General features: G+C 36.4%; 1 long non-coding RNA gene across 1 annotated transcript; it reads right to left on the bottom strand.

Annotated features, from left to right (window-relative positions):
- Positions 1–5,693: 5,693 nt before the first annotated feature.
- On the bottom strand, positions 5,694–7,248 carry LOC113341830. The gene is made up of 3 exons (XR_003356164.1): positions 7,087–7,248; positions 6,335–6,392; positions 5,694–6,117 (listed from the first exon to the last, which is right to left on the bottom strand). It is a non-coding gene; the product is annotated as an uncharacterized LOC113341830 (long non-coding RNA).
- Between the last annotated feature and the right edge of the window lie 2,823 nt (positions 7,249–10,071).

Consider the following 10,071-nt stretch of genomic DNA (forward strand, 5'->3'; position numbering starts at 1 on the left):
ATATTGCCGAATAAATGTTGATAATTTAAGGTGAGCAAATGTTGCTGAATTGTTGAATATTGATAGTTAAACCAATATTCCTTAGTCTGGGCAAATATTGCTCGTCTGAGAAAATGCTGCTCATCTGAGCAAATGTTGCTCATTTGATGAATTGTTGGTGGCAGACCAAAAAAAAGTATTGATACTGACAACCGAGTATAATAATAAAAGTGTTGATCATGGGACCAACGTAAAATATTTAGTGTTTGAATCTGCTCAGAATTATGTTTTTGCAGAGCTTTGGATTCGAAACCCTAATTTTTGATCAATTGATGACTTATTGAAAATCAATCACAGAGTGAAGGAGGGACCGGACACATGGGATGACGGGTCGACCATGTAGCGCCCAGATGCTCAAGTGAGCAAAAATACCAAAGTCTCTTGAAGTCTAGTTGGTGAAAGGATGATTAAATGCTGGTTTAATCATTTAGTAAAATAATGCTCGTGTGAGCGTTAGGTAAAGAAACCTGATTATGGAGAGATGAGGCACCGACCAAGGGGTCATGGGACCGGCTCTTGATGGTCGTCGGACTAGCTGATGGTCGTTTGAGAAAACTCTCACTTGTTTGAGAAGAGTTTGGACCTAATATGAGCAATTAAGCAAATTTGGTCAAAATTATTAAAACATGCGGGACCGGCTATTTGAAAGTCTTAGGGCCGGACTTGGTCAGTCAAGGAGACATGCCCGCGTCACCATAATGTCCCTGTCTCAATCATGAGAGTTTCGATATTTTCTGATGTGCGTTTGAGCAACATTTTGAGAAAATATGAAGGATTCAGGGTTTCGCTGAAACTAGGGAATCTTCATGAGATGATGAAATGTAATTAATAAATAGAGGATTGCAAGGTGTGGTACTGGCCACAGCTAGGGCATGGACGGCCAAGCTCGGTCCCGCAGCACCTTTCCCAATTTTATGTATTTTCCCTGATGTGAGGGAAATATCATGAAACTGAGGAATTTCATGAAGTTAAGGAATTTCCATGAAATTATGGAAATAATAATAATAATAAAATAAGGATTCATGAAGTGTGAGACCGGATATGGCCAAGGCATGGCCGGCCGGCCATGGAGCCCGGTCCCAAGGCACTTTTCCTAATTTTATAATATCTTTAATGATTTTAGGGAAATATCATAAAACCAAGGAGTTTCCATGAGATGAGGGAAACATAAAAAATAATAATAATAAAATAAAGGGCATGTGGGACCGTCTAGGGCATCACCGGCCGGCTAGGGCCCGGTCCCACGAGGTTCCTAATTTTATATTATTTTTCATGACTTGAGGGAAATTTCATGATTTTAAGGAGTTTTCATGAAACGAAGGATATTTGCTCAAATAAAGAGATTTTCATGAGATCAAGGAAAATAATAAAAATATGATAAAATATAAAATTGGCCGTGGGACTGGCCATGGCACGACCGGCCGGCCTGTGGGCCCAGTCCCCTGGCGCCCCAATTAATATTTTATTAATCATTATTTTCTTCCTATTTTGCATAGGTTCATCGTTCCTTCGTGTTTTGGAATACTCGTTCGTGTTTTCAGGTGTTCGTTTGTGCATCATTGCTGAGTACACTTGCACCATTGGTCAGGGCTTACTCGATAGCGGCTCAGATGCCTGTACATTTAACATTTATCACTAACCCGTTGAATTCTGCTGGGAAGAACCACGAATTGAAGTGACGAAATATTACGAAGAATCGTGGAATATTGTTGAATATTCAATTAACGATTAGAGATAATTAATTGATGGCTCTATACTAGCAGGCATGCTGTCTAGGAGCATTAATTATCTGAGAATTGAGAAATATGAGCTTGTTGAAACGTCATATCTCTTTTATATAGTCAGGGAAAACCTTGTTGCATCCTGAAGACGTTATTGCTCTATACTAGCAGGCAAGCTGTCTAAGAGCGGTCCAATCTTTCAATTCTATATATGAGTAATTACTGAAATTACTCAGTATTTATGAGATATGTCGTTGCCTCAGCTGAGAAACTGCACATCTACAGGTGCTCTGAGAGATAGGATTCTCATTTAGATATTTCTGCAGCACGAGCTGTCATGCTTTCGACGAGAGACATGAGTCTCAATACTCATATGATTGCTAGATCAGGAGCATGTACAATTATGGTTTTACGATTTTAACCCTTGTCGAAAATCCACCATCTATTAACACAGACACCAGAAGTTTTGTTAACGAGGAAACCGCAAATGCAGAAAACCCCCGGGACCTAGTCCAGATTGAACATACACTGTATTAAGCCGCTACATACACTAGCATACTACAAACTAACTTCGGTTTGGACTGTAGTTGAACCCCAATCAATCTCACACCGATCCAAGGTACAATTACGCTCCTTACGTCTCTGATCCCAGCAGGATACTACGCACTTGATTCCCTTAATTGATCTCACCCACAACTAAGAGTTGCTACGACCCAAAGTCGAAGACTTTAATAAACAAATTCGTATCACACAGAAAAGTCTACAAGAATAGATAAATCTGTCTCCCACAGAAATACCAATTGATATACCAGACTTATATTCCGAAGAACAGCCTAGAAATATCAATCACCTCACAACAATCTTAATCGACTAGCAAAACAAGATATTGTGGAATCACAAACGATGAGACGAAGGTGTTTGTGACTACTTTTATATCTTTCCTATCAGAGATATAAATCTCAAGCCAATCTTATGATTGTACTCAATCACGATAGAAACAGCAAGATCAGATCATGCAACTACATAGAAAATAGTTGGGTTTGGCTTCACAATCCCAATGAAGTCTTCAAGTCGTTAACCTACAGGGTTTCCAGAGAAACCTAAGGTTAAAGGAGAATTGACTCTAGATTATACAACTAGTATCACACAAGAGGTGTGGGGATTAGGTTTCCCAGTTGCTAGAGTTCTCCTTGATATAGTCTCCAAATCAGGGTTTTCAATCTTAGTTACCTTGGTAACAAAGCATTCAATATTCACTGTTAGATATAAACCTGGTTAGATTCAAGCTAATATCTTTCAACCGTTGCATAGAACTTATCTTGTTATAAAAATGAAATGTAGCTTCATTTAGGTTTGAGAAACCGTACCTAAACGTGTACACCTAGTTGGTTCAACAATAGTTAACCAATGGTTATCCATATGAGCACTTTCATATAAACCTTATTCATCTTCACTATAACTAGTTCAAATGACTCAAAAGAACTAGTTAGAGAGTTGTTCAATTGCTTAGATCTCATATTAGTATATAAGACACAATCGAAGCAAAAACGCTTTTGATTCACTCGAATCGATTCATGAACATTATAGCCACAGTTTGCAAAGATTGCATTCCTTAATTTATATAAATGTTTTAGTTCATGAATAAAATGTTTTTAGAAAATAACCCACTTAAGTACACATATTTAAGTACCCGTATTGAGGTTGTTTTTAATTCACAAACTCCAGCAGAAATTCACGGGATGTGAACTTCCGACAGTACGCGTACAGGTACGCGGACTTAGCTCCGGTCATCCTAAACCAGTAAAGTACGCATACTTTGGTTCAAGGATTTTGGACTTACACAAGTATGAGTTCACATACAATGTTTATATCCATTCATGGTTATATATTCTAAACTCTCATTTCAATCATTGAAACATTCTTAGAGGATGTTATATAGTTGTTATTCACAAACTATTTTTCATCAAAGCGATTTTCAAGATATTGAAGTGATCATCATGACTTTCGTCACGAGTAAAGATGAACTTGGCCAAAGCGAAAGCTTACCAACACATATTTCGAGAAATAGATAAGCGAGATAAACTCGGCTCGAAATAGCAAATGTGTATAATCGAAGTCTATATAGAAATACGAATTTTGTCTCAAGATAGGAGATAGAATAGATAGACTTTTGAGTGATAGGTAAGTTCAACTCTCGACATACCTTTTTGTCGATGAAGATCCACCAGTTCTTTAAGTAGTTCTTCGTCTTTGCATGATGAACGTCGTGGAGTCTAGAGCTCAACTACACTTACTATCCTGGTCCGAGACTTAGCTATAAGTAGACTAGAAATCAGGACTTATAGTTTTGGCAACTAAACTTGACAAACAAGCTTGAAATAGCAACGCTTGCGACTTCGACCGAGCAGTGCTATAACAATCTCCCCCTTTGTCAATTTTAGTGACAAAACTATCAATACATATGGAATACAAAATAAATAAACTTTGCAACTTCTCATCCACATGTTTGATCTCCTTGGTTCTTCAACATTACTCGAAATCTTCGTCACTTCCAAGTACTCCAATGATTCCAAAGATATTCAATTCAGCATCATCGTTGTTGAAGATCCGTAGCCATAACAATGAGAAAACAAAAACTCTCAATCATTGTCACACGGTGTCATAGTATTATTACACAACATCAAAGTTCAATTCTATCACAACTTCGACAACAATATTATGGTGATATGTACCACTCCCCCTTAGTCAATACTTCATCTCACATGAAAACCACCCCTTACATAATGATCCGAAAACCATATGTATTTGTAGTGTGAATTATTGTTCTCCCCCCTTTTTGTCGATAAAATTGGAAAAGGTACGAAAACTAGTGGGATCCTGATGAAATTTCCATATAGATACTTCATGACCAAAAGAAAATACATATCAACTTTTTTTAGATGCAATCATTTTGTCGAAACTAAATGCATTCATCAAGGAGTTTATAAAGATACAAGATAACTCCTATAATATTCCACAGCCGCACTCCCCATAAAGATTTGGCAATTAAACACAAGTTCAATTAAGAACTCTCCCCCATAAAATGTCATTCCCGAAAGAACAACAAGAGCGAGATATTACTTTCACAAGAAAAGAAGGATTTCTTTGTACATTAACAAATCACATAAGAATATGAAATTGTATCCAAAAATCTCAATTAAATTAACCACAAGAGAACCCATGATTAATCCAATTGGAAATGCTCACATAAGAGAACTTACGGAGCCGCACAGTATATTCATAAAAATATGGATCAGGAAAGATCAATACTGCATAATAAACAAAGATTCATTCTATTCTTCATCACTATTTGTACAATGACATATAATAGACCAAGGAATGACCCGTGCCTAGGCTGCTTTGCGGACCACGTCTGGCCTCTTTTTTTATGTTATCCTCTTTTTTATGATCCCTGCTGACAGTCCTCTTTTTTATGATCCCTGCTGACAGAATCTTTAACAAATGCCAAATATTTCCCTGTGAGAACCTCAGCTGAACTGTATAGAAGATAAGTAGTTCACAGTTATGTTTGAACTGGATAATTAAGAGCTTTCATAGGTAGTTCCCTATGGCAGCTTGTGAAACGTTCCAACCAACCATTTATTACGTTCAAGAGCTTGTCAGTCAGCCGGTGAGATATGTGTTTGCGCTACATGACTTCTAAGCAGGCAAAGAAATGTTGTGGCATGGATTTTCACTGTGGTGGAATACTCGAGAGGCTTAACCTCGATACTCAACTGATAGAAGGCGCATGAGGCTTAACCTAGCTAGCAGGACAAAATATTTCTTTAAAGATGAAACATTCCTGCCGATCACAGAGGTTCGAGTTAATAAATTGGGATGAAAACAAATAATCTGATATCAAAATCATACAGAACAGAGAAGGAAGGGGCATGGTATCATCCAGTAAACGTTATTAGTGTCGTAGTCTAATTTTAGACAAACAAACTTGATTTAGGTTTTAAACATCTAAACATGAATAGAATTTACATAATCACTACACATGTTTTACCTTCACTGATATTATAACGTGGCTGATCATAAACTGCGATTCAAGGCCACTGACCTATTAAACTAAAAAGTAAACCTAATGATTTCTCTCAAAATAATTTCCACTGGCAAAAGACAAAAAGAGCAGCAAGAGATTGAGTATAATTGCACAACTGCCAGTAACATACTAAGTACAACTGTAATGTTTGTTCTCAATTTCTCCCAGTTTCACCATCTCTATCGGTAAAGGTGGTGTAGTGCTCGGTTTCTGCAACTGAAGTAGAGGTTTCCCGGTGCTTCTCTTATCAAAATTCCAATTTCTTATTTTCTGATTAACAACAAATCAATAAATTCAATCTAACAACTCCAAAACTTAGTATTCAAAAACGGACATCAAATTTAGTATTGTTTATATTATTTGAATCCATGTATTACTTGAATCCATCTCCATTAAATTGAGATCGCTCAGGACATCAAATTTGTCTCGCCAAATCAAGGTTGCATATAATTTCAAAAGTTGCGCATATTCGAAACCAAAAATGTACCTGATAACTTTGAAGATCCATATGATTTGCGCAATTATTGTTAATATGATGTCGTTCGCTACCTCAAAAGAAAAAACATATATGTGAAACCCAAATATGTTTCCCACTCAAAGTCGGTAACTAAAGTTTGAAAGTTAAAACAGGAAAAAGAACAAAACTATGTGATAAATGTGATGAACGCTTAGTACTGTTTATATTATTTGCTTATACCATTAGTTTTTATTGCTACACACTGCATGTAAATGAAGTAAAAGGTTCCTTTGAATCAAAGTATGAAACCTAAGTAGACACTAAGTCAACGGTATGCTATTATCTATTTACCAGGCATTCATTAAAATGTATGAGATAAAAAAAACAACTTTACCATGTTCAGAATATCATTTCCGTTGCATAGCTAATATCCGGTATTTGTTTAACCAAATCAACAAATCAAAAACACAGCAAAAAGTGAAATTGACAGGAAATTTTCTATCGAACCCAATTAATCAAACCCTATCAATAAACCAACAGAAAATTTAGGATTACAGGACATTAGCTACGAAGTAAACACTATCGGACTAAACAATCAAAAACCAACAAAGTTGAATGATAAAATGAAAACTCCCACATCACCATTAGGTTTACAACTCAGCGTCGAAAAATATAATTATGCAAATCAGAAATTCTGAAAATTGGAAAATCTACCCATGCAAAGAAGAAATTCTCAAATTATTTTAAGGGAGATACTGAATATACAGAGAGGAGGGACTTACCTGTTGAAGGGGTTGAATTGATGCTCTATTGATACTGGTGTGCAGGAAAAATCAATTAAAATTTATCGTTTTTCAATGGTTTAATTGCAAAATTAAGATAAGAAATTAATAACAGAAAATCTCCTGTTAGGGTTCACCTCCCGTTACAGATTTGGAAGAGTGGGAAGGAAAAACACAGTAAATAAAGACGTGCGTCGATGAGTGTTGTATTTATGAGGCCCACGTGGTTCGTGAAGGTGGATGCACGTAGGATTAGGGGTGTAAATAATACCCGAAAATACTCGGCCTGTCTGTATCAGCCCCAGCCCGCCTGTACCCGAAGTAGCCCAAAGCCTGTTATGGCCCGTCATGGACCACCCGGCCCGTCCTGGATTAAATTATTGGGCGGTCTCGGGCTTTGCGATTAATTATGATGCCCGGCCTGATACCCGGCCTGGTGCCCGACCTGAAAGCCTTCTATGTGCCATTAATCATTTAATATCCTCTTAAAAAGACTTAAAAGTTACAATTTTATAATTGTCAACTTTGTGTCAAGAAAAATAAAATATATAATTATTTTTACTTATAATTAACCTTTTCAAAACAATAATGGTAATATATTTTCTTATTAGAAAGTTTATTGTACTCTAATTAATTATTTATTATAGGCTAAAATTAAAAAAAATTCAGTGTAATTTAAATATAAAATAATACTATCACTTACGATATGCGATGTTGGAAGGAAAGGATATTGTATTTAATACCGTTCATTTGAAAATTTAAACTTAAAAAAAAAAAATAGTGGCTTGTCCGCCCCAATCTGACCTGCCCGTATAAAAAGCGGGTTTTGGGCGGTCTTTGGGTAGCAAATTATCTACTTGTGCCCGGCCTGTCCGGCCTGAATTTGTTTACGGGCTCACAAATATTAAGCCTGGTCTGCCCGGCCTGTCTTAGTATTTGGATCGGGCGGCCCGGCCTGCCCGAATTTACACCCCTACGTAGGATCAAACCTGAAAACTACATTGAGAGAGATAGAAAGATCACAACCGCTAGTTGGAAACAACCAATATATCCTGGCCGCTGGGTGACTCATCAAACACTACTGTTGTATAAGCATTGACTTAATCTTTGTAAACAAAAGCTCATCCTATCTTCCATCATTATTTGCATAATGACATAATAGGCTTATCTTTTGTTTGTCAAAAGTTTATTCAATCTTTTACCAATACTTGCGTATCGACATACGAAAGACTTAACTTTTGACCACGTATGGGACAATCATAGTTCACAGACGCAAACACACATATCCCATAACAAGTTGCAATATATAAAATCATACAGATCAGTACTGCAAAATAATCTTCCAAACAAACTTTAGAATTTAAATAAATAAATTTAAAAACATTGAAGATGAAAACGTTGAACATAGCTATGTGTAATCATAATAATGGCTATTCCAAACTATAGTTATCCTTCTTAAAACACAAAAATAAATTCTCATAAGAAGTTTCCTAGAAATAATCAAAACATCTCTAAGAGAAATAATTTGAAAAACATTAAACATGACCATCAACCAGAGATTGAACATGGACGAGCTCATCAGTTGCTTTCTTCAGTTCGTTTTTCAGAAATTCAAGATTCCTTGTTGCAATTCCAAATTGTTCAAGAACGACCTCAAAATCTCGAAGAAGATTTCCTACCAGTTGTGATGACATCTGAACTGGTAGTTTGTTTTCATGATCAACAACATGATAGCAGGTTATGAAAACAGGGTTCTCGTGAAACTCGGTAGTCTTGCCCTTCTCAACATTGTCTTTCTTGCCGCATCCATCCATTGTGCACACAAAATTCAGGTGAACTTTTTGACGTTACGGAACGTGTATGTATCAAAGAGGAGCATGATACATATATATATATATGAGTGTTTCATAGGAAACCCTAGGGTTACTCGTATATGTTCCGTGCGGGTCAGGTGTGCGTGCACTTGTGGTTACTAACTTGGTACAAGACCAAGAGAGTAATGGAGCCAAATTTAGAAGAATTCTTGAAAAACTCAAGAACCATTCTAAACAAATTGACGTCATTGGTCAATGAAAAAATCCTTCAAGGCAATCAACAAGGAATTATTCTCAAGAGTTGACGATCAACAACATTACATCATGTAAATTACTGGAGCAAGGCTCAACAGTTTTATGATCATCATTACGTAAATGGAAAAGATAATGAAAAGTAAAATATAACAATGACTACTTTCTCAAGAAAAAAAAAACTTCTTGAGAATTATGAACATCCTTCCACAATTACAAGAAGGATGCTTCATTGAGCAGTCAAGTTGTATTTTGATGAGCATTTTGCTCATCAAGAATATTGACTTCTTCTCTCTTTCCTTCATGAAGATTTTCAGAAAATTCACTAGGATTGGTCGAAAAAGATTTAACTAGAGGAGAACAAGGGATACTTGAACCTGCTGCTTTCCTTGCCTTTTTTTAATGCTCCGTTTGAGTCTGTTTATGCTGGTCTTGAGCTCCGAGACTCGATTATTGATATGAATGAAATCTGGAGCAGACCCCTTGGGTTCAAAGTCTTCTTCAGAGAGTGTAAAGGAATTTGAATCTTTTTTCTTTTTCCTATGCCTTTTTATCTTCTCAGAGTAATTTAGAGAGTCCGTTGTCCATCTGACGTTCTTCTTTCTACAATTGTAGGTATTTTTTGTCTCAAAATCATAATCTGGAAATGACTCGTCACAACATTTCTCTTGATTGGGGACATTTCCTTTTACTCCAGCAAGATAAGATATAGGTTTAATTACTTCTCTATACATCCATGCAAGAATGTTGTGAAGTTTTTCATTCCTCAGTCGAAAAAGACATCTTCGTTCAAGGTGTCCTTTATTTCCGCAATAATAGCAGTTAAAGGAATTGTTCTTGACTGTTCTCATGCGAGTTGAATTCGAAGAAGTACAATCCTTGTTCCTAAGAACGTCAGCTGCTGGAAAAGTTTTTTCAC

Source organism: Papaver somniferum, unplaced genomic scaffold (assembly GCF_003573695.1).
Source record: "Papaver somniferum cultivar HN1 unplaced genomic scaffold, ASM357369v1 unplaced-scaffold_32, whole genome shotgun sequence".
Classification (NCBI taxonomy): domain Eukaryota; kingdom Viridiplantae; phylum Streptophyta; class Magnoliopsida; order Ranunculales; family Papaveraceae; genus Papaver; species Papaver somniferum.